This window comes from Protopterus annectens, chromosome 13.part0 (genome assembly GCF_019279795.1).
Source record: "Protopterus annectens isolate FY-2018-M chromosome 13.part0, PAN1.0, whole genome shotgun sequence".
Taxonomy (NCBI): Eukaryota; Metazoa; Chordata; order Ceratodontiformes; family Protopteridae; genus Protopterus; species Protopterus annectens.
This window is the reverse complement of record NC_056747.1, coordinates 1,090,573,824-1,090,599,536: the sequence shown is the minus strand read 5'-3', so window position 1 is coordinate 1,090,599,536 and position 25,713 is coordinate 1,090,573,824.

Genomic DNA, 25,713 nt, shown 5'->3' with positions numbered 1-25,713 from the left:
TCAAAAAAAGGTTAAATGTATGTATTTTGGAAAGGAAAATAGATTGAAATGCTCGACTTTTCATTTGCAAAGACTTAATGCACAGTCCAATGCAACTTTAAGCCATTGTTTAATTTTGGATCAAATATAAATACAGAAACAAACAGTCCTGAACAGAAATAAGCCACATTCAACATAGTTAAAATGTACATTATTGTACAACACTTAGCTTAGTGCTTTCATCCTACAAATGACTTCATCAGTTCTCATTAAGTCCTTTGTAGGAGGAAAGCACTAAGTGAACTGTTATACAACATGAACTCATTTGTAGGCTAAAAGTGCTAATCTAACTGGTGTACAATAAAGTATTTTTAACTTCATTGAATATCAGTTATTCTTGTTCTGCATTTATATATATATTTTTAGTTTTTCTAATGAAGGAGGAGGCTTCTTTTGTTTTGTACACTTAATTTTATAATCATAGGATCATAGAATTATTTATTTATTTTACATTTGCTGATTGGGATTGTCTGACTGAGCTGAAGAGCCCTTTTTCAGCTAAGGCCCGGGGAGAAAAGCTCCAACATATTATACAATTTTATTATAAATTAGCATTAAACAGCAATGTTACAGAATTATTACAAGGCATTAAGTAGCAATACAATGTTATACAGTGTCAATAATCAGGAGTATAGCAAAACTATTTCAAGATGTTTAAAAAGAAAATATGTCATTAAGATTAATATAGTTTTTGGGGTAAGTGGTTACAAAAACCCAGTTTTATCATAATGTAGTTGCATGAAGGCAAGACAATTACAATAGAATGTTTCTCTGAGGTGATTTGCTTAATAGATTTTGGAAGACAGTAGAAAGAGTAGTCAAGGAAGATTAGAGAGAGATAGTCAGAAGAGTGAGTTAAGGGCAGAAAGTAGATTAAGGTACGAGAAGTAGGGGATGTTTAAGGAGGGAGAATCATAGGAGGTTACTAGGTTACTGGCCCTAGGGCCCATACAAGCTTAGCCAAGACAAGCCCTGTTCCCCTGAATATCAATGTATCGTGTAGACCTAAGTCAACAACTACTGCCCCTATCTAAGAGGGACACAGGTGAAACTTCCCAGGTGAATTTACGGTTTCCCATCCAGTCACCCAAATTATGCTTAAACAGGGTCAACAAGGGGCTCTGTTTCACCTGAATTGGAAGTTTGTTCAAGAGGAGTGATAACCTCTGCGAGACATATCTCTCTCCAGCAAGTCCTGTTGACATCACATACTAGGTTGAGGTCCCTAGAGTGAGTGCATAGTGTACCATTTGACTTGCGAATGTGCAGCATTTCCATTAGAACAGGATCAGCGATTGCTTTATATGCAAGGCACAGGTCACCAGTGAGTAGTCTGTATGACACTGAGTGTAGTGACAGTGATTTCAGTCTTTCAATGTATGACATATGCTGGAGACCCTGAATTTTCTATGTAAGAAACCTTTGATATCTCCCCAGTTGCTGCAGGTGTCTGGTAAGGTACATGCCAAAGAGGGCATTGTACTCTATTGTTGGTCTGAGGCCTGATGAGTGAGGAGTACAGGGGGTTATAACCTCTTTTGTTCTGGAGCCAATGCCCTTACTTATGGGATGGGTAACACAGAAAGCCCTTCTTATGACTGTGGAGACATGGTGATAAAAGGAAAACTTGCAGTCAACTTGTGTGCCCAAATCTCTCCACAGATTGTGTACTTAGGGTGCTGTTTTTAATGTAGCAATCTGCAGGGATGTCACCCTTGCTGAAGGGGATAATGATGCATTTTTTGCATTTAGTTTAAGCCCATGACTTTGGCACCAGTCATTTGTCTGTGTAAGTACCTGTTGTAGGATGTTGATATCATTTGACGACTCACTGACCACTCCCAGTCTGCAGTCATTAGCAACCTTTTTCATCCATAGACCCTTTGTGTTTGCTTGTACATCCAAGAAGTAGATACCAAGCAGCAGGCCCCAGCACTGATCCCTGTGAATGTCACTGGTTACAGGTCTGCTGGTGGAGGTTGAATCCCCTATTTTGACTGTGCGTATTTTATTGGTGAGCCATTTTGCAACCTAGCTGACAGTGCATGGGTTGATCTCAAGTTGGGTGAATTTGTCAATGATACCAGAATGGGGAATAGTGTCAAAGGTTTTGGCCAACTCCAGGTAGGCCATAAACACTGATTTACCTTCATACAGGGCTTTGGTGACTATCTCGAAGATGTCAACCAAGTTTAATAGGTAGAATCTCCCTTTAACAAAGTCAGACTCATTCAAGTCAAGTATTTGGAGGTCCCCTATATCTTTGTTGATGAGGTCCATGACAATTCTCTCCATAGCCTTGCAGATAGAGTTTTTTTGTAGATATATTCATGTTGGGAGTTTTGTTCAGGCACTATGAGAGTTGAAAGTGCCTTAGCTAGTAACCAAAATCCCAGAGGTGACAGGTGAAGACCATCTCTGGCAAAGCAGCGAGGTCTATCTACCATGTCATCCCAGGCTGTCAGGTACTGGATCCCCTTAGAATTACACCAAAAACTGAGCCAGTTATTGAGGTCAGTCATTTTTTGTTTATACTGTGACATCATTCTATGTGAGGGTAGTATGCTGATCAAGGCTAGGGACATACCTGTCTGGGACACATATTCAGAGAACTCAGTCATGTCTCTCTTCATATAGTCCAGGGAGGTATGTCTCTAATCTTTCCACACCAACATGAACTGTGATGGAGTCATAATAATACTTGTTATTGAGAGACTTGAGTGCGTGTGTGATCTGTCAGATCCTGACACCTGACAGACAGCTGACTGCAACCTTTTCCTTATATAGCCTAATGAGCAGGACATCTGTTTGTATCACTGTGGAGTCACCTATGACTAAAAAATTTGGTTTAGATGTACTATGCCTTAGGGGCTTGTTAGGTGAGAAACTCATGCTTGTGGTTTTATGTGTATGGGGTGCAGAATGTAGTGTATTAGGTGTAGCATGTTTGTGTTTCAGAGGCGTCTGGTGTTTAGGTACATTACTGCTGAGTACCTCTGTGTAAGATGGTCTATGTGGTGAGTGTATGGTTTGTGCAGGAGGTGTAGTCTGTGGGCTGATAACTTGTTCAGTGTCACTGTCCTGTGAATGAGAGAGCTAAGATTCCAAATTCTAAGTGTAAATGTATCTCTCAAATTGAACTTGAGTGATTTAGGAGTAGTGCATTGTCAGTGTACATGAGGCAATTGCTACACTGCCTCGGATTACACGTCAAGTCTGGCTAGCAGGATAAATGGAGGGAAACGGACTGTCCATAACACCAGATATAAATTTATTACTTTAGTGGGGAGAGTAATAGATGGATGTGTTTATATTGTGGGCTTAGTAGTAGGTCTATGCAATTTGGGCTCTCAAAGGGTTCAAGACTATTAGGGAGAATTAGAAGGTTTTTGGTTCAAATGACAAATGTTATAGAAGGCTGAGCTGAGGTGTTCACTGAGCAGTTAAGCACAATTTAAAAGGACTCCTCAGTCAGAGCTGGGTAACTTCTAAAGGAAAATAAGGCTACTTTTGTTTTTGTATCTATAACCACGAATGGTTACCCCCACTGCACGGTGCTACATGATGAGCAAGCAATCGCAAAAGTGATGCTTAAATACTGGTGAGTTTAAACAAAATGAACCCAGCTAACAACCACAGAGAGCCTTTTCCCAGCAAACTCCAACTCAGAAATATCCCAGCTACATGCTTCTGCCACAAGATGCGGCGGGGGGGAGGGTGCACTCAATATAAGTTGGTTAGTTTCTGAGCTCAAGTGATCACCAACAAGTCTAGATTCAGCAGATCTGAATCTAACCTATGCTAAAGCACAAGGAAACAGTGTATATGAGGTACAGAAATGTAGGCAGCAGCAGTTTCAAGCAGTTACAACTTCTGAAGTGCAGCAGACTAAATAAAACAGTAAAAAATGCAACAGCAAAGCATAAAACAGTTCATGAAGTGCAGATTAGTAAAAAGATTAGTAAAAATCAGTACTTATAGTTGTAGCAGCCAACAGCAGATTAATGTAATTTTCTTTTGAAGCACTCCAACCCTCTGGCCAAACTCTCGGTAGCTCTGGTAAACTGAGTACAAGCATACACAACCACAAGGCTTAAATACCAGCACATTTAAACAAAATGAACCCAACTACCAATCACACAGAGCTTTCTCCCAGCAAACTCCAACTTTGGAAGGTCCCAGCTATGCGCATCTGCCACAAAGTGCAGGGGGGGCCCTTATGTAACCTGGCTGTTGTCTGAAACAAAGAAACCAAAGCAACAGAGGCAAAAGACAAACTTGTGAAACGTAAACTATAACTGCCAGAAGGAGAAGCCACAAGGTACTTGAATAAACTTTTATTATCCACAAATAAATAGACTGGTAAGTGTTTTTGTTCATGTAACAATAATGAACATCTTCAGATAGAACTGAACACACACAAAAAAACAGGTTTTAAGTAAGGCCCAAAGCAGTCATCTGATCAAAGAATAATTCTAATCTATAGTGATAAAAACATCTTCTTGATCATAGATTACGGGACCGGCTTTATGAACATGAATATGATATAAAAAGAATACATTTGAATAATGCATTAGCAAAACATGTTCACATGTACACTAATGACCATTTCATATACTTGGTTATAGAGAAGGTCAGTATCAACATGATAGGGGGTCCCTGGACATTGATGTTAGAGTAAAAATAATTATTTTAGTAATTATTTTTGATTGCTTGCAACTGGCCAGGATTGAATGACTATTGCTCGATCAGCTGTATTTTAAGGTGTAAAGCTTTAGCTAGATTCATAGGTTCATAGGTTCACAGGATGATACTAGGCTATTGGCCCAGAGGCCCTTATAAGCCTAGCCAGAAATTTCAATGTTACCACAAAGCCAGCACCTGTTTTCCCTGTCCAGCAGGGACACAGGTGGGATCCCAGGGGGTATATTTTCTGTTTCTCATCCAGACATCCAGGTTCTTCATAAAGAGGGCTAGTGAGGTACTCTGCTTGACATGGAGAGGGAGTCTATTCCACAGATGGGGAAGTCATTGGGACACTCATCTATCCCGCCAACAAGTTCTATTAATGTCACAGACCAGGTTGAGGCCTTGCATGTGGGTTGTACGAGTGGAGTTTGACTTACGGATATGCAGCAACTCCATCAAGGCTGAGTCTGAGACGGCCTTGTATACCACATACAGGTTACCTCTGAGCAGTCTGTATGAGACTGAGTAGAGGGACAGGGATTTTAGCCTATCTGTATAGGATAGGTGTTTGAGACCCTGGATTTTCCTGGTCAGGAACCTCTGTGGTCTCTCCAACTGTTGCATGTGCTTGACAAGGTACATGACGAAGGGGGCATTATACTCGATAATGGGTCTGATAAGGGAGGAGTACAGGGACGTTATGACCTCCTTATTCCTGGATGAAATACCCTGACTTATGAGGTTGGCCATGTAGAAAGCTTTACATACAATGGAGGCAGCATGGTTGTCAAAAGTGAGGTTGCTATCAACCTGGGTGCCCAAGTCCCACAGAACTGATTGAGTGCATAGTACATTGTTATTAATGTGATAATTAGTGGGAATGCAATTTTCCCCAAAGGGGACAATTATTTATTTATTTATTGACATTTGTTAACCGGGTTGGTCCAGCTGGGCCAGGGGCCCATTTTCAGTGGAAACCCAAGGAGAAAAGCTCCAGTTGCAAAACAATTAAGGATTACATAAGTAACAAAAATAGAAAGGAGCATAACCAAATTTTATTCCAAAACATATTAGTGCAAATTTGATTGTAATCAAACATATTTAGATTACCGTAAGAGAATAGTCTCAAAGAAATAAGTATATGAACTATTTTTTTTTTATATATGTACAAACAAGTTATATACAAGTGATCAAACAAGTTATATATAAGTGATCAGATGTCTTGCCTAGGCTTCCTAGGAAGGTATAAATGCTTTCAGGAGTTCAGAGAGAAGAAGCACCATTGGATAAAGGGGAGATTAGGTAGGTTCTAAGCAGGGACATGATTTGGTATTGAGAAGATAAAGTTTGAGTTCCTTTTTAAAGTGTGCAGGGTTTATGATGGAGCGTATGCTTAGAGGAAGTTTATTCCAAGTGTGGGCTATTGAGCAGTTGTATTGTAGTTTGCCTATGTTCTTCTTTGAATGATCTACATTCAGAAGTTGCTGGTTAGAGGTGCGGAGGGTTCTAGAAGGGGTGTAGGTAGATACAAAAGTAGTGAGAGCTGGACAGGATGAAGGCCTGTATAGAGTGGAGTGAATAACCTGAAATTGAAAAAGTAGCAGTATTTGAGGGAATTCGAACAATTGTAATGAGTTCAGGGCAAGGCAGTGATGGGAGTTGTAGGGGGAGTTAGTAATGAATCTTGCAATTTTGTGGTAAGTTTATTGCAGTTTGTTCATGGTAGTAGCTTGTACATTGGTTAGTATTGGGGCTGCATAGAGAAATGTGGGCAGGAGGAAGGACTTTGCTAAGGAGAGTCTAGCATTTGGAGTAAGAAATATTTTGCTGCGATAGAGCAGGCCAAGTTTCTGGTATGTTTTTTTTTTATTCCTTGCAGTAAGTGTAAGTTAAATTTGAGTTTGTCATCAATAATGATGCCTAATGGTTTTGTGTGTGGTTCAGGTTTCATGATAGTGTTGTTGGAGGATGTTATAGTAAATGTAGATTTATGGTTTTGTGTGTGGTTCAGGTTTTATGATAGTGTTGTTGGAGGATGTTATCGTAAATGTAGATTTATGGTTTTGTGTGTGGTTCAGGTTTCATGATAGTGTTGTTGGAGGATGTTATAGTAAATGTAGATTTATGGTTTTGTGTGTGGTTCAGGTTTCATGATAGTGTTGGAGGATGTTATAGTAAATGTAGATTTATGGTTTTGTGTGTGGTTCAGGTTTTATGATAGTGTTGTTGGAGGATGTTATAGTAAATGTAGATTTATGGTTTTGTGTGTGGTTCAGGTTTCATGATAGTGTTGTTGGAGGATGTTATAGTAAATGTAGATTTATGGTTTTGTGTGTGGTTCAGGTTTCATGATAGTGTTGTTGGAGGATGTTATAGTAAATGTAGATTTATGATTTTGTGTGTGGTTCAGGTTTCATGATAGTGTTGTTGGAGGATGTTATAGTAAATGTAGATTTATGGTTGGAAAGAAGAGCAAGAGCTTGGTGTTCTTGGGGTTAAGGATAAGAAGATTGTCAGACAGCCATTTCTGTGTGGATAGAAAGGAGTTATGAGTACGGGTGGGAAGGTCTGTAATACTTCTGGTGATGGAGATGAGTGTAGAGTCATCTGAATATTGGATAAGAGAAGACTGTCTGCAAGAGTTCGTTAGTAAAGATGTTGAATAAGAGGGGACCCAAGATAGAGCCTTGTGAAACACCTATTAAAACAGATATAAAGGGAGAGCAGGAGGAGAGCCATTTGACAGATTGCTGCCTACCTGAGAGATAGCTGGAGAACCAGGCAAGGGGGGGGGGGAGAAGATAGCCTGAGGTTAGATAATTTAGAAAGGAGTATTGACTGAGAGACTGTATCAAAGGCTTTGGAAAGGTCAAGGAAGAGGCAGGATATTAGTTGATTGTTATCAAGGGCTTTGGCTATGGTATGAGTGAAAGAGAGTAGGGCAGTGGATGTGCTGTGGTGGGGATGGAAACCATGCTGAGTGGGAGTGAGAAGGTTTTGTTGGAGGAGGTGGTTAAGAAGTTGTGAGTGAATGTATTTCTCGAGTATCTTAGAGATGGGAGAAAGAATGGTAATGGGATGATAGTTAGATGGATCAGTGGAGTTGCTATCCTTATGTAGTGGAATAGTAAAGAAAGATTTCCAGATAGCAGGAACCATAGCCTCTTGCATAGATCTGTTAATGAGAATGGATATAGGATAGGCTATAGATTCTGCAGCAAGTTTGAGGAATGTAGGAGGTAGGTTATCGGTAGAGGGAGAACATGGTTTAAGCTTTAGAAGAAGGGATTTAATGTAAGAAGTTGACACAGGTTTAAATGAGAAGATATTCTGGTTATGGGGGTTGATGGGAGTAGTGGTAGTTGCAGTGTTAGTATTAGAGGGAGTGAGGTTTTGCATAGTGTCAATGAAGTGCTTGTTGAGTAGAGTAGCAATTTCTAGAGGAGATTTGCTGGGGTATGGTGAGGGGCTAGAAGGGTTGCCAGGGTAGAGTATTTTGAGTTTTAAGCCATGCCTTCCAGGTGCTATCCCTGTTATGCATCAGTGCTCTAGTATCTTTGGAGAGCCATGGAGTGTAGTTTGAATTAATTAAATTTTTTCTGAAGGGAGCAAGGGAATTAAGAGTATCTAGGAAAATGTTAAATTTACTGACAACGTCATCAAGAGGGATGTGTTTAAGCATGGACCAGTCAAAACTAGATAGCATGGAGTTAAATTGGGTATTATTGAAGTTAGAGATCTTACAACAGTCTCTATATAGGTGGGGTTTGTGTGCCTGGGAGCTGTGTCTGAGGATAGAGGTGGGGAGATGATCACTTAAGGAGTCAGGTAAGGTACATGGGCCATGGTAGAGGTGGGGAGAGTTGGTGAGTATCCAGTCAATGGTGGAGCTGGAAGATAAGTATTTGCTGAAATGGGTGTGGGATGTAAGCAGTTGATGGAAATCATGTAAGCTGGGATGCATTTCTTGGCATTCAGTTTGAGGCCATGCTTCTGGCACCAATCATTAGTTTGGGTAAGGCCCTCTTGGAGGATGCTCACATCACTAGGGGAATTTATGACAATGCCCAGTTGCAGTCATCTGCAAACTTGGTCAGCCACAGACCACTGCTTTTGGCTTGCACCTTAGAAAACTATATCCCAAACAGTAGAGGCCCCAAGACCAATCCTTGGGGTACGCCACTTGTTACAGGTCTATTACTAGAGGTGGCTTCCCCTATTTTGACTGAGTGGGTTCTATCAGTGAGCCAGTTGGCTGGTTGATGCCTAGCTGGGAGAGCTTATCTATTATGCTCGAGTGGGGAATAGTGTCAAAGGCTTTGACTTGATCAAGGTAGGAAGTGTGCACTATCTTCCCCTCATCCATGGCTTTGGTGACTGTTTTGAAGATGGCGACCAAATTTAAAACGCATGATCTCCCTATGACAAAAGCAAAGGTGTGTGGGATCAAGTGTTTGGAAGTTGCTAATGTCCTTGTTTATCAGGTCCATGATAATGCATTCTATGGCCTTGCAGATCAGCCTAGTTAGGCTGATAGGCCTATAATTGCCTGGGTCGGTGGACACTCCACCTTTGTGTAGTGGGATGACAGTGGCTATCCTCCATTCGGCTGGGATGAAGTCGATGCACAGGCTTTGGTTGAATAGGGTGCCTAGTGGTGCTGAGAACTCTTGCCTGAGTTTATGTAGGACACAGTCAGGGATGTTGTTGGGTCCCATGGAGACTGTATTTTTTGCCTTTGAGAGGGCATTAATGATCTGCTCATTGGTGATGAGAGGAGAGGGACAGGTTTTGGGGATGTCCTGGTTTACTGATGGGGGGACAGGGTGGTGATGTTTCACTGAACTTGTCTGCCAGCAGGTTGGCTATATCTATGGAATTTGTCTATATGGTATTTTTGGCCACCAATTCAGAGCAGATTTAGGAGTTACCTTTGAGACTGCAGACATATGTGAAGAAGGCCTTGTGATTGTCCTTAGTGGATGTGGCCAATTTGGACTCAAAGTTAGCCTTAGAGGATTTCACCATTGACCTTATTTGCTTGTTCAGACAAAGGAAAGATTGCTTACAACTTGGCACCTCCTCCTTCTTGGTCCTGGACAGCAATTTTTTCCATTTATTATACAGTCTGTTTATTGCTGCTGTCCACCGGACAAGTTTACTCTTTCTTGAGGAAGATGATTTGGTCCTGTCAGGTACTGCTGAGTCCATACAGCTATATAGGTGCTCATATCATTTTTTGGTGTAGGCTTGGACATTAGTGCTTGTTCCAACTGAAGGGATGGTGGAAAAGTTTTTTTGTTTGACCCTGGAAAGGGGGTGTCAAGGCAGATGGTGACTTTGAAAGTGAATGCTTTATGGTTGGATCTTACCAAGGAGGATGACACTGTAGGGGTGCTACAGTGGCTACTCATGTTGGTTAGTACCAGGTCCAGGATATTTTCACCTCTTGTGCAGGGGTAATCAGCTGATCCAATGCATTGGCACTGACGAAGTCGAGAAATCTCTGGGCATTCATGTTTGAGCTAGAATAGGTCTTCCACTCTATAGTTGGGTAGTTAAAGTCACCCAGGATCAGGGTAGAGGATTGCATCTTGACGGTCAAAGTGTCAAAACTTTGACTATGTAAATATCAAACCCAAAAGTTTGAAAACTGAAAACTCCAAACACTCAGAACAGCGATTTTTTTTCCCAGGGGAAAAAAATATTGCTGTTCCGGTACAAAACGTGGAAACACACGAACACTACATACTGTTTCTAATGTGGGGGGCTTCACCTCCCACACCCCCCAATATGGAGGGCTGTGCCCCCCACACCCCCATACTTAAATATACCAACTCTGAGATCGCACCACAGTGGAGGAAATAGCAAAGCCACAGAAACAGCCCACCAAATTCTTTCCCTGGGAAAGAATTTGATGTTCCACGGCTTTGTTATTTTCAGACTTCGAACCTCCCAGTTCGAAGTTTCAGTGTTTGGACATTTGTGCATTTTGACTTATGATATACATCCTAATCTTGATCACCTCATGTGGTTGTTTGTTTCTGATGAAGTCTTCGGGCGTATAGCGGATTAATAAATTTGGTTTACGCTAAAAGAATTGTGTTGAGCACCTGTTTCCACCAGTGTACTTTTGTTGTTTGGTTGCTTCTCTCTGGTTCCTGGTTGTTTTGGTTTTTCGTTGTTGGTTCTTCTGATTTTGGCTGAGTGACGTCTTACTAACTTTGATCTTCATTGCAATTTCTGATCCAGGAACACCTTCTTTGAGCAGAATCTCAACTTTTGCACATTTTCATGGCATTAAGTCAGCCAATTTATCCATTTTTAAGACTATGGAGCCATGTCATTATGATGTCATTTTTCTTTAAGTAGTTAAGTAACATGTAGTAATTTCATGCTAAACAGCTTTTCCTTAAAGAATTAGCAAACTGAAATCATTTTGCGTATTTCTGAAAAAGCCAGACTGAAAATCACATAAAGAAAGTAAGAAATGTCCATTATTTGTCAATATTTGTATTAATTTAGCCAACACTGTAAAGCACAAGGAAACACTGTATACAAGATATGGAAATGTAGGCAGCAGCAGTTTAAAGCAGTTACAACTTCTGAAGTGTAGCAGATTAAATAAAAACAGTAAGAGTGCAGCAGCACAACAGAAAACAGTTCACAAAGTACTGCTCTCCATGGAAAAATTTTGTTTTTCTTCCCTTGTGCTTATTGTTTAATTTCTTTTAAGTTTCTGACAGAGTGCAAAGCATTCTTTTTTGTTTCACATATATTATACTTAATGGAAAATTCTGTATCACATTTGAAGCCATATGTCATATGTCAGACTTTCTTCCTAAACATAATACTGTGAAGGCATTATGTATGCATCTTGGTGATAAAAATCCATATTCTGCATGCCACATGCCACCCTTACTCATGCATGCTAACCCTAACCCTGTCCTTGCCCCAACCCCAACCCCAACTGCAGACATTACCTTATGAAACAACTTTCCTAATAGTACCATTACTCAGAGGGAGTATGCCTCTTGTTACTGCTAGTCCTTTTTTTAATCGAATGATCGCAAAAGAAGAATGTTCTCCTTGTGTGATCGGTGTAATTTCAGCCATTTATATTTTCAGTTGATATGGGTTTAGACTTGTAGATGTTGACATAATGAGTGCCAATATTTTGCAAGCCACCTTGATCCCTAAGGTTCTATGTTCAGCTGGCACTTGGTATGCTATGCTTTATTTTTACAATCTGTTATCCCATGAGCTATCCTCCACACATAATGTTATCATGTCTAGCTTTGGGTCAGTATCTACCTCTTTGTCAATAACCATCTAAGTGGTTTTGCAGCTATTGTCAATCTGATGTTCCTAGTTAACAAGATAAATTGTCTGTTTATTGTTAAATTTCACACAAAGTGCTTTCTTATTGCTCAAATACTCTCTTTAAACAACTGTAAGTGCCTGACACATACCCTGTGTCTTCAATATTTGTAAGCCTGGGTTGAACCCTAGAAAGTTCTCAATAGATCAGTCTTCTACCTCAATTAACAAATATAAATAAATTAAATAAATAAACTATGAATGTGGTCAGAATAAAAAAGGCAAACTAATACATTTTCTTTGTCTGTGTAAACTGCATTTACAGTCTGTTAAAATAAAATAATTTAAAGAGCCAGAGAAAGAATTGTTTGCCATCAAGTTCTTGCTTATCAAAAGTGATACAAGGCAACACAACTTGATGTGCGAAGATGCATATCCATAGTACTTCTTATTTAGTTATACAGCATGAAGGGCAAGTTGTACAATAGAGCAATAGAAAACAATTTCCATATATAAGGCTAATGCTTTCATATATAAATAATAATTTTTGGGTGATATTCATAGTCATTTAGCCATTTATCCAGGCTGTTCCAGAAAATGGTGTGTTGTGATCAGTGTACTACCCCACTAAACAAAATAAATAAATAAATTGTGTGAATGTGTTAAGGCTATCCACGTTATCTGCGAATGAGATCAATTCATAGAGGCCACTTATACTAATGTGCTAGGACCACAAATAAGCCTCAGCAAAATAAAGTTATAATGAGATGTAAATGGCAAATTATGTAAAACAACATTTGCTAAAGAAGCACTCTCACCTATTTTTGACACATCACATTTTCCCACTTTTCCACACTGTCTACAGATGCATTAGATAAAACGGAGTCTCAACTATGCTACCTACTGTGCAATCTGTGAAAATATTGTCACTTGCTGCTAGCCTTACTATTTCCCAGTGGGAGCTACTTTTCTTGGCTGGGCCAAAATTGATTCTGCCCTGCAGTGCTCACCAGTGAAGAAGGCAAAGATAAACACAAAGAATAACTCATCATACATTTGATAATCAAGAAATATTAGATAGGTTTAGAGTAGACAGGGGCATTATAAGGGTCTCTGTAAGTATCTATGACCCCCACGGGCATACAGGAGGAATGCTTGGACTTCCTAACCCTGTCAGTACTAACATATGTATAACCCTGATTCTACATGCCATGAAGACCTTCTCGGGATAGACTGGGGATATGCTGGGCATCTCACAGGCTTTTGCCTCAAGGATACTTCAGCAATTCTTTGATGTACTCTTGGTATGTGTGGATTAGTACATCTATTTTCCGGTGTCACCTCAGGACTCAACCAGGATTATGAATACCTATTATTGGGTGGCATATATACCTAAGGTACTCGGTGTAATAGAGTGCACCCATGTTGCAATTAGGGCCCCTTCTGGTCCACAGGGTGAGTTGTACCACAACAGAAAAAACTACCATTCCATCAACTGCCAGGTAGTGTATGATGATTGGGGTGCATCACCAATGTCTCTGTTCTGCATCCTCACAGTGCACACAATTTCCATATCTGGCACACTAGCTCACTCTACCTCCTCCTCCCCTTCCTACATGGTAGGATGACCAGTGGTCATCTTTTCCATAAGTTGAAAATATTTTTGTTCTTTTTTTCTATAACATTTATGTAGTTATTCGTGGCAAAATGTATTGTTGAATAATAAACTACTTTTTCTTTGTTTTGTCTCCCAACCCCCACCCACACCATCCCTTCCCTCTCTCTCTCCCTCTCTCTCTTTCTCACTTTTTTTATCTTTCAAGAGATCCTGGAAACCTACTGGAGCCACCAGAGAGAAATCCAAGTAGAGCTGCAGAAGAAAACTGCAACACAGTCGTTTCCCAGACTCATACTGAAATTGAGAGGGTCTTTGGCCTCCTGAAGAGTCATTTTAGGTGACGTGATGAGTCATGGGGTGCCTTTCAGTATGAACCATCTACAGCATACAGGATGTTTATTGCATGTTGCTTTCTGGACAACATGCTCATGCACAGATCTGATGGTGAAGTGATCCATGCTGTCACTGCAATTCCCAGTTCTGGTCTCACTATGACTAATGATGACAATTTGGCATCTCTAATAAGGGATACCATGTTGCAGAGTCATGCACAGCATACATCTGCACAGGTAAAGAGACTGCCTGTAGACCATGGCATTCAGGTTAGTGTTTCCTTTCTTGTATAAAACACATAGAGCATAATTAATGCATGTAGTGATAGTTGTGGGTTATGATATGTAGTGCATGGTCATCTATCACTGTTCATCTGACATTTCTTCTCATCTTGAAATATTACTGTTTATAAAAAATCATGCCTGAATGCTGACTGACTCCTCTTCAGTGATGTAGTAAGGCATCATGTAAGTAATAGACACATTTGTAACTGTTTTGCACAAAAAGTTCCAGTGAGGTAGTTTATCTAAGTATGCATATATGTCCAGCCAGCAACACATCCTTACCACTTCAGTACTTCACAATTAAAACATTACATTTCAACTATATGTATGCACAATCACTAATTGACACCAAAGTAAATGACTTTATCAGTGACCTTTAATTATTTCCACTGTTACAGTCATGATTTTCCATTTACAAATGACAGTTTTACATTCTTGGCATTCTTCACTAAAGCCATCATACTGTGCTCAACCTATGATTAAAACATAACATTTCTTAAAGCAAACTCACTATTGTTGCATCATTTTGAAATGTTTCATATTAGTTAACAATATTTCTTTTATTTTTGCTTACTTCAAAAAGTCTGCAATTTCCTAAGTTGTTTACTGCCTAAATCGAGTAATCGCAAGTTAATATGATGGTGTTAAACTATTTCACGCAAATTCAGTTCCAGTTTTGCATCTGAATGCAAATTAAGCCATTTTATTTTTATCTCTGTGAATTGTAGTAATACACAAGCGTGTACAACCACTTATGCATGTAAATCACTCTGCACTTCTCATGAATGCATTATCAGATTCACATGAACGCACTGGGGACAGCAGTGGAGTCTTCAGTAGACCTCAGTAGTCCTCAGCATGCCATGAGAAAGCACTGATAACCTCAGATATGCTCAAAGCTGAATATGTTTAGAAGAAAACAAGATGGAGGCATATGCATGAGAGTTTGCACAACCATGAAGTATAATCCTTGCCCATTTTACATCATCTGACACATCCAATTACCTCAAATCATTCAATATTTTGTAAAAGTTAATATTCACACACATTGAAATATTTATTTCTGCAAAAGACCCCCCCCCCACAAAAAAAATAATAATAATACAGTTGCTCTACTGCATGAGGCATATATAAATGACATTCAGGTGTAATATTATTTTATTATTCATTTATTTTATTCACATTTGATTACTGGGAAAGTTCAACTGGGAGAAAAGCTCCAAAGTATTACAAAAACATTTTAAGAACATTAATTTTATAGCTTTCAAAAATAATACAAAACATCTACAATTTAAAAATTATACCAAATTAGACATCATGTGAATAAACTGGCCAAGAACAGATACAACCTATATGACAATTATTTGATATTTAAGTAGTTTTAGTTGCGCTGATGAGAATGTTTTTGGCTCTATAAGCATTGCTAGTCTTTGGTGATTTTTTTTTTTTAATGCAGCTTTGTATATACTGGTCGAATTTAAAATTAAATCATTCACTTTTATCCCTAATAATTTGCTGTGAGAAGTGACTTCAATGGTTGCATTATTAAGAGAAAGGATTTTAATTTTATTTTTAATGAAAAGGTGAAGAGTTAGGAAGGTGGCCTAATGGTTAAGGTGTTTTCCTTACAAGCATAAGGTGCAGGGTTTGAGTCTTACAAGGGATAAATGGCTTGTAAGGGCAGTTAGCTCAGTATGAACCTATTTGGAGAAACAAGATAATTTTTTTTTTTTTTTCGTTTGAGCACAAGTTGTTAATTACAAAGTTATGTTTCAGAGGCTGTTAAAGCTTCCTGAGTAATTTTATTTGGAAATGTGCCAGGTTGTCTGATGTGCAAACAAATGTTGAGTCATCTGCATATTGTATCAAGGAGGCCTGTTGTGTGGATGTGTGGAGGGTGTTGGTGAGAATGTTAGAGTGTTGTGGTACTGTGGTGGTGACTGGGAGGTATGAAGAGAGGAAGGAGTGCAGTTTTACTGAGTGATACCTACTGGTCAAGTAGCTTCTGAACCAAAGAAGGGTGGGCTAAGATAAACCTAGAGAGGACATTTGAAGCAGAAGTTTGCTGAGACAAACTGTCTGAAAGCTTTAGACAAGTCTAGAAATATGGAGGAGACTAGTTTGCTGTTATCTCTAGCTTTATGAACAGTATTTGTAAGTGTTAGAAGTGCAGTGTTAGTACTATGGGAGGAATGGAATAGGTACTCTTCCTACAGGAGATAATTTAGCAATTGTTTTTTAATTCATTTTTCAAGTATTTTGGAAAGGTTGATAAGATGGCTTTTGGTGTAAAGTTAGAGATATCTGCTGAATTTCCTCCTTTGTGTAGATGGATAATGTGTAATTTTTTTCCAGAGAGGGGGAATGTGGGATTCTTGAATTGACATATTTATAAGGACTGAAATAGAACAGGCAATGCTATTGGCTGCTATTAAAGGAACTTGCTTGGAAGGTCGTGAGCTGAAGAGCATGGTTTAAGTTTAAGAGTAGTTTTATATAGGATGCGGGCACAAGTTTGAAGGTAAAAGTGGATGTGATGATATGTGGCTGTTGGGCAGGGTTGGTATTAGATGCTGGAGAATCTTTAGTTAGGGACACTATATTATCTAAGAAGTAAGACTTGAATTCTATTGCAGTTCCTAGTGCTGAGTTATTAGGAGAGGGGTTAAGGCTGAATTTGTGACCAAGAAGTAAGATTTATTTAATGGCTGAGCAGAATTTGTTAGGGCTGTGTTTTCTATTGTTCTCAGTGTTGTTATAGTATATTTTTTGTCTTCATTTATTTGTTTTTAGTATGATTGCAAACATTCTGAAGTTTTCAAGATAGTCTGGTGTTTTATATTTTTGCAATTATTTCCATGTTTTTTCTCTATCCTGTATTAGCACTGTATTCTTTTGGATTGCCAAATTGCATTATTTGTTTTAAATCTCTTCATTCAAGGAGATGCAATGTTATTTAGGATATTTAGGAAAGTTGTACTGAATTCATTTACAGCATCATCTAAGGGGCAGATTTTTATGATTCTCTAGTTAATAGATGACAGGGTAGTAATAAATATTTCTGGGTTAAACTTGGGCAGGTTGTGTGTTTTTTATAAACATGTGTGTTAGATGTCTAGTTCTATGTATTGGCAAATGGTCACTGAGATAGTCTGACAATGTACCTGTGGTGGTGAATTTGCTAGCATCTGATACTAGCATCCAGTCTAATATGGAATTTGATGTCTTGCTGTAATGTGCATGGCTATTAATGTGTTGTGTGAAACTGTGTATGTTCATGCTAGATGCAGTGGGGTTAGAGGTTATGTCCACCAACTGATGTTGGCATCACCTAGTTGTATTTTTTTCTTGTGGAATTGTTATGGATACCCAATGTAGGATATCTTCCTGTGTAGTTGTGTTGTCACAATGAAGGATGTAAAGGATAGTAATACATATCTGTTTATATTAGTTTATTTTCAGGAAAGTAATAAAAAGGTCTGCTGAAATTAATTTTGTTATCAGTTTGTTATAGGGGAAATATTGTAGTTGTTGGGAAATATTACTTTCAGAGTTGTTTATGCTTGGTTTAAGCCAAGTTTCAGTTACAGCAAGAATTTCAGGCTTGTGTTAGGTAATCCAGGCATGTAGTTCAGTATTTATATTTCTTATGCTTCTAATGTTAATGACAACAAAAGTTTGATTACCGGGGTTGGGGGTTGACCTTTGTACAGTTAGAGTAGTGTGTGGGAAAAGAATTGTCTTGTTGACTGTGATAGCTGGGGCCAAGATTAGAGTGAATGACTCCTTATAGGAGGATTTTAATATACTGTTGTATTGATGATTCTTGTTTTCTAGAAAATGTTTGCCCACTTATTTTTATTTTGATTTGAGTTGAAGTTAATCAGTCTTTCTGGGGTAAATGTGATGGGCATTATTAAATAGGTTTGATGACATATGTGGAGAGTTTAGGGAGGAATTATGGATAGGAGGTTGGAGAAAGATGTGTTGAAAGCTATTATTGAGTCATGGGAGGATGATACATAGCTCAGAAGGCTAAGAAGAGTAGTGGTATGCTGAGGACTAGTATGATTAAGCAAAGGGATATGTATTTTATTGATGATAGTAAGTGGAGAAGTATGAATCAAGAGGGAAGCAAGAAGTTACAAGGATTTAGGATATTTAGTGGTGTGGAGTTTTAAAACTGGTAGAAGGTAGGTAAGAAGGAAGGATTTTCTATGAAGAAGAGAGATAGGTTGTCCTGGTTTCTTCGCTTCTGTTTCTTAAAGGTAACAAATAGAGGGGTTTGAATGGACAGAGTATGAGGATGTATTTACCTTTATATGTATGACCTTTGATTTAGTATCCCATCAAAAACTTTTCATCAAACTCTTATATATAAGTTTTAATCAACCTACTCTCACCTGGCTTCATACCTATTTCACAAATAGACAACAGTCAGTAAAATGTAAGCAAGAGTTCTCCTCCTTCCTCGCAATCACAGTAGGAGTTCCACAAGGCTCAATTTTGGGACCATTATTGTTTAGTATATTCATTAACAACCTCCATACCACCACCAAAGAGGTAAACATAGTATGCAAATGATGCAACCATAATCAGCTCTGCCCTAACACTAAAACCCAACAAGAAGTCACCAAGAGTCCTTCTCCTCTGTATAATCCTGGCTAAGCACTGTGGACCTACTTCTAAAAGTTAAAAAGAGCAAACTCATGCTCTTTATACCAAAACAATTCTATGAAAAGAAAAATAAGTTTCACATTGTCTCATCTGACAGTACAAAAATAGAAACCATGACAGAAGCCAAACTACTTGGAGTAATCATAGATGATAAAATCAAATCTGATTAACATATTCCTCAAGCTATCATAAAACACATACAAACTAGACCCCCTATACAGAGTAAAGCAATATCTTACAGTATCCACAAGAAGACCTATGACATTTGCTTACCTACTCTCAGATCTTTTGTATGTATCCCCAATTTTCACAACTTTTAACATTATCCTCATATACAAACTTGAAATATGCTATAATAAAGCAGCAACATTTGTCACATGCTTATCCACCAAAATTGATCACTGCACAGCCCTGAAGGAACTAAATTGGCTGGAACTCCCAAACAGCTAACCTATGCTCAACTCACTACAGCCCACACACTTATCCATAAACCAGATAGCTGCCCCTCTATAAAAAACATACTGCAACCATACAGTAGCAGCAGAAAACTATACTCCAATAGCAAATCCCTCCTAGCTGAAAGTAAACCAGAAAACTTTGCAGGTAACTCAATGTACTCTTACTGCATTACTAAGCAATGAAACTCCATTGCACCACAGTTAAAACTTAAAGAAAATGATAAATGTTTAAAAAAAACTACTAAAACAGCACCTATGACCCTCCTGGCTCTGCTGTTACTCTTCACCTAGTTGATACCTACCAAAGTAACTTAATAAGCTACTGGGCCTCCAACAAAACCATGCCACCCCCTTCCTGACTCATCACATATGGAATCCATCATGATTTATGTATCACATAAAATCATTTCTGCTCTCCTCCTAACTTGCCACACCTCATCTCCTCACTGCTTACCTCAGCTATTCTGTACTACTCAAATACTCCCTATCAGGAACTACTACCCTACAAACTATTTCTCACGCTATGACATATCTCCCAAATAGCATTATTTTCCAGATTCCATTCCTTCATTTTTATGCTTTGTACTACCAATAGGGAATTCAAGGTTTTGCTATCTATATACCAAACTTACTCAAATTAAACTAAGGTACGAAAAATCTTCTTGATTGCATATGTGCCACTGTATAGAAATTTTCTGTCATTCGTGGATTATGTGTTGTCATATAAAGACATGGAGCTCTGATTGTATATATGCCTCTGTACAGAAAAAAAATTGTCATTTGTAGTGTTTGCACTGTTATGTTATGGAGCTTTTCTCCCCAGGCCTCCACTGTAAATGGACCTTGTTACAGCCAGACATTCCCAGTAAACAAATGTAAAATAAAATAAAATAAATAAAAATGTATTTATTTATTTATTTATTTACCTTTGTTAACCGGGTAGTGTCTGACTGGGTTGGAATCCCGTTTTCAGTGGAGACCCAGGGAGAAAAGCTCCATAACAGAACACATTAGTAGAAGTACAAGCATTTAGCAACAAATATGACAAAAATGCATGTTCTAAGTTCACACAAGGAGTACAAGGTATAGCAGAGTTTTTACATAGTATGCAAAATAGGTGAGATAAAAATTAGTTATATAATGTATACAATCGTGACAATCCTAATCAGAAATGTTGAAGCTAACAATAATATATCATGTTCCACAAGAAAAACAGAGAGATAGTATGCAAGATATGCAATATATGGAAAGTAATAGGAAGTGTTGTGCCAGGGATGAGCAATAATAGGGAGAGAGACTAGCCAGGGGAAATGCAGGAACAAAGCCAATTGGTATTTAGATAATCTTTCAGGGGAGTTTTAAATGTGAACAGGTTGGGATTTCTTTGGATGTGCTGAGGTAGATGATTCAAGTCCTTAGCTATTTTATAGGAGTAGAGCGAATTGCCATGATAGTTGTGAGGCTGGGTAATTTTTAGCATTAGTTTATTGGATGATCTAAGGAGCCTGCAGTTAGAGATAGAGATAGAAATAGAGATAGATGATGAGCTTAGTTCAATTTCACTTTTCCCTCCAACTGTAAACAATCAATACTTCTCTGCTGTTTTTCTCTCCTCTCTGGAACTAGTTTATTTTTCTCTCTCATTTATACCTCCACTTTGTAACTACAAAACTAAATGCAAATGTAAATGAATGCTTTTTCCATTTGCTGTTTTTTTTCTTTATGAACACTATAGCATTTTTCTAAACAGCTAACTATGATGTTTACTTGCACAATATAGTAATCCAAGTCATAGTGCTATCTATAATGTGAAATAATGTAATACAATGTCTATGTATTGTGAACACTTGTAACTTGTGAATATAAATGTGGAGCTTTTCTCCCTGGGCATCTGCTGAAAAGGAACATTTCTATCTCAGCTAGACTTTCCTAGTCAATAAGACAAATAAATAAATAAGATGAAATTTAAGATAGGAAGTAGCGAGAGTTGCATAGATAAGAAGTACTGAAGGTTTATTTGGGGGAAGTAGAAGTTGAGAAGTAGAATAATAGGCAGAGGCAGCTGAATGGGTGGGACCAACGGGAAGGAGTGTGGCCAATTAGAAAAGGGTGGAGCTATGGTAAAGTGGGATTAATGCTGGCCATACTTACCAATTTGAGGTATGGGAATCTGATTATTTGGTTACTATGGATGTTACGCCCTTGTTTACTGTAATACCAAATAATATAGGTGCTGAGTATGTTAAAATGGAATTATTAAGTTCTAAGTTTTATGGTGCTAATGAAGTCTCACTGATTTTAGAAATTTTGGATGTTGTATTTTCATACAATTTCTTTGAAGCCAGTGGGTCTTTTTATCAACAAACAAATGGCGTTGTTATGGAGGCCGCTATGGCCCCTAGTTAAGCCAATTTATTTATGACAGCTTGGGAAAAAGAACATATTCTGATAAATGAATGTTATTGCCATGTTTTATATTATGGCCATTTTATTGATGAGCTCTTTCTTATTTGGAGAGGTGACCAAGATAGGTGGTTGTGTTTTTAAGTGATGTTAACAATGCTTGTGAATATTTGAATTTTAGTTTTAGTTACAATTTAAAGGGCATTCATTTTTAGATGTTGAGGTTTACAAGGAAGGAAAGGAGCTTCTTACTAAATTTATATAAACATTTTCAAAATAATACTTATTTAGAGTATGGTAGTATGCACCTTATGAACATTATGTATAATATTATTAAAGGGCAATTGAAAGGGATTAGTGATTTAATAGACTGTGATATTTATTCCTTGAAGAAGGTACAGCCCTTTGTGATAAATGTATGGTTAGGGGCTATCCTGAGGATATTGTTAAAGAAAAATTTAATGAAATTAAGAAGAACAGGAGTAAAATAAACAAACCAAACACACTGCTAGACATTACCAACAACAACAAAAAAAAAACAATAATTATGAGACTGGGATGGTTGTCCCATACTCATTAGATGGTAAGAAAATTAAGAATTTGTTAAGAGATAATTGGAAAATCTTAAGTAGCTTCCCTGATGTTAGAAAAGTGGTAGGTAATGCCCCCACTTTTATAAATAAAAAAGAAAAGAATTAAAAAAATATTTTGCGAGATAAAATAAAATATTTTGGCAAACAAAAAGAAATGCTTTGGAAGTGTCTAAACTGTAGCTACTGTAAGTTTTTATTTAAGGGTCCAGCAGAAATTTATGTCAGCAACACTAGAATCAAAGTATTGAGTACCAATGTTTGTAGAAGTAAATGTATAGTTTATTTATCTCTTTGTTCGGGATGTCCCTCATACTATATTGTCAGAACTACTAGGGAGTTTTATAGGAGAATACATGAACATTGATTTTTACTATTTTTTTTAAACTTATGTTTGTATTTGAGTTTACAAAGATGCCTTTAAAATCATTTCATTTGAATTAATTGAATTATTATTCAGTTATTTAATTGTCTTATTTGTATAAAAGAAGTGTTCTATTTTATTTTCATTCAGTGTGAGGAAGTCTAACATTAGACAAAAGCGCTTACTAAATGAGTTGTCTTGGTGGAATATTAAAGAAGCTGTTTTGTGACATTTCTGTTTGTTTTTGGATTTTGGTGCTATTTCCATATTTATTGCAATGCTTACCAATTTACATGAAATAAATGCTCAGTCACTATGGTGCATGCTGAATACTCTACACAGCACATTGTTACATGTATATACAGGTAGTCCAATCAAGACAAAATGAAGTGGAGAAGAAAAACAAAATATTTCAATGCACTCGCTACATGACAACTTACTTAATATCTAGATGGAAACACAAAGGTTGTGAGGCATGAAAAAATAAATTAATTTTTACATACATTACTGGAATGCCAGTTAAAATCAAGTATAAAAAACAAGCAGCACTCAACTCAAACCACTTCTCCTTGTAGTTCTAATTATAATTTATATTCAGCTTTATAAAAGTACCAAATAACATGCTGAAAGTAGCAATCTCTGGTATACCCCAGTCCCCACTTGTAAAAATGTTTCTTATCCAAAAAAGATCTGCTGCCTGACAACTATCTACTTGTTTCATGGGGAAAACATGATCAAAATAAAAAAATGAAACGCAAACAAGAAACAAGTTCAAGATAAATTGCTTAAAGGATTACTGCACAGCTTATGGACCACCACGATAGATTGGCATTCTGTTTAGTTTATGGGTAAAGCCTGCAAAGATGACTGCAAGTCTCCAAAAATGTAATGAGCTTTTGAAAATACTGTAATCCTGTCTTTTACTACTACTATAATGCAGCCTATCATCCAAATAAAACAAGAAAGCAAGTATTAAGTAAACCTGCATGGATTACTAGTATTACAACATACATAATTAGGCATACTTATCACTTTTAATAGAAGTAGCCCTGCCTCAGAATCTTATAAGTAACAATCCTAGCCACATCAAGAGTCTAGCAGTTACTTTTGTGTTTGCATTTGCACCCTGTGTCACTTAAAATGAGACCACATAACTCATACAGGAAGCACAGTGTGATCTAGATAATTTTGAAAATGACTGTCATGTCCTTTATTGCAAATACTGTTATATGCATTTCAATACTCATGGCTTATATGTTATCTAGTTACGTAAATATTATCTGCATGGCAACAACATAAATGCTTTCAATGTTTATAATTCTTTGACAATATGCTTATTAAAGCTTATTTGCATCTTACAATCTCAGACAAGTTTACCTGATGGTCATTAAAGCATTGCTACTTAAACACAGCCACTGCAACAACATGCATTTTCTGAATAATAAGAAGCATACATCATCAGTATAAAAATATGACAGAAAAACTAGAACATTTTGGAAAATCAAGGACAGACGAAAACCCACTGTACTTGCGTCTACCTTGGATGGGGGGATACTCTGCACACTTATACTGCATAACTACTCCTTGCATATTTTGGACATATCCAGAGTCACTACATGGGGGGAGTGGGGTACAACAAGTAGGTCACAATATAAAATGTCTCTGGCTGATGGTGATGGCCCTGAAACATTTGGTCATACCTCTCAACCTCAGAGCAAGAAATCTGGACAAAGCCATAAATAAAAGTGGGACAAAGGCCCAAATATAGGGACAATTTTTAAATACTGCTCTTACAAACTTAGAAAGCTGATAGAATAGTAGGTCTTGCATTAGTATGGACTTTCTGAAGGGTATGAAATCTGAAACTCAAATATCTGTCATTATTTTCTAACTTCAATCTTTAATGATTTGCCACTAATTTGCCAGAAAAACACAATTTTATGAAAAATGGACCAAAAATGTGATGCAAAAATCTGGATATTGAATATTCTGCAAATATCTGTACAGCTCACTATGTTACACTGTCTCAAATATGTATGTATGTTTCAAGCGTCTAATCATTTCTTTTTTAATTAATATGCATGTAACAAGGTCATAACAAAAAACATCCATTTGTTAATTCTACCTGCCTTAAATAAATTAATTAAAATAAAAAGTAACAAACTGTTTCACATCTTACTAACATTCAGTAGTAACATTTTCCTTCCAGATATAATTTAGTTGCATTCTTACAAATATAATTATTTTGCTTCTTGCTAACATTTTCCTTCCAAGCATATTATAACTACGTACATAAAAGTCTCATGTATTTATGAAATATTAGTCATGGTAGGTGCTAGCTCTGCCTATTCAGTCGCTTCATTTTCAGTTATGTGACACATCGAACTTTCTCTTTAGTATGTTACTTATTACAACGATTTTCTCTGTGTATTTCATATAACCACATATAATCACTTTAAAGTGCTGTTTGAAAGTCTGTCTGCTTCAGCTACTTGTGCATTACCTTAAAATGCTATCTCAAGCTATAGGAACATTATGCATTACACCGTTTACTGCAAAAGACTTTATATTGATTGATGGATTACTTCCGGTCAAGGTCATTACTGAAAAGGATCCATGGAGAGGCCTACCTACCTGGTTAAAAACTTCAAAGTAATTAGAGAAGTAAATAAATAAATAAATAAATAATGAACAAAAGCAATGTCCATCAAACATAAATTTTGTCCCAAAGCAGGGCTCCTGAAAAGTGAGAACCTATTGTACTAACTGGAGTGAAGAGAAGTATAAAGAGACTATGCTTCCTATAGTGTGCACTGAGCTGCAAATAATACAGATACATTAAATATCCTTCAAAACACAGTACAAATTTGTTAGTAAATATATCTGTGACTTGTTATAGAGTATTAGTGCTGTGAACTCTAAATATTCATTCATTCAC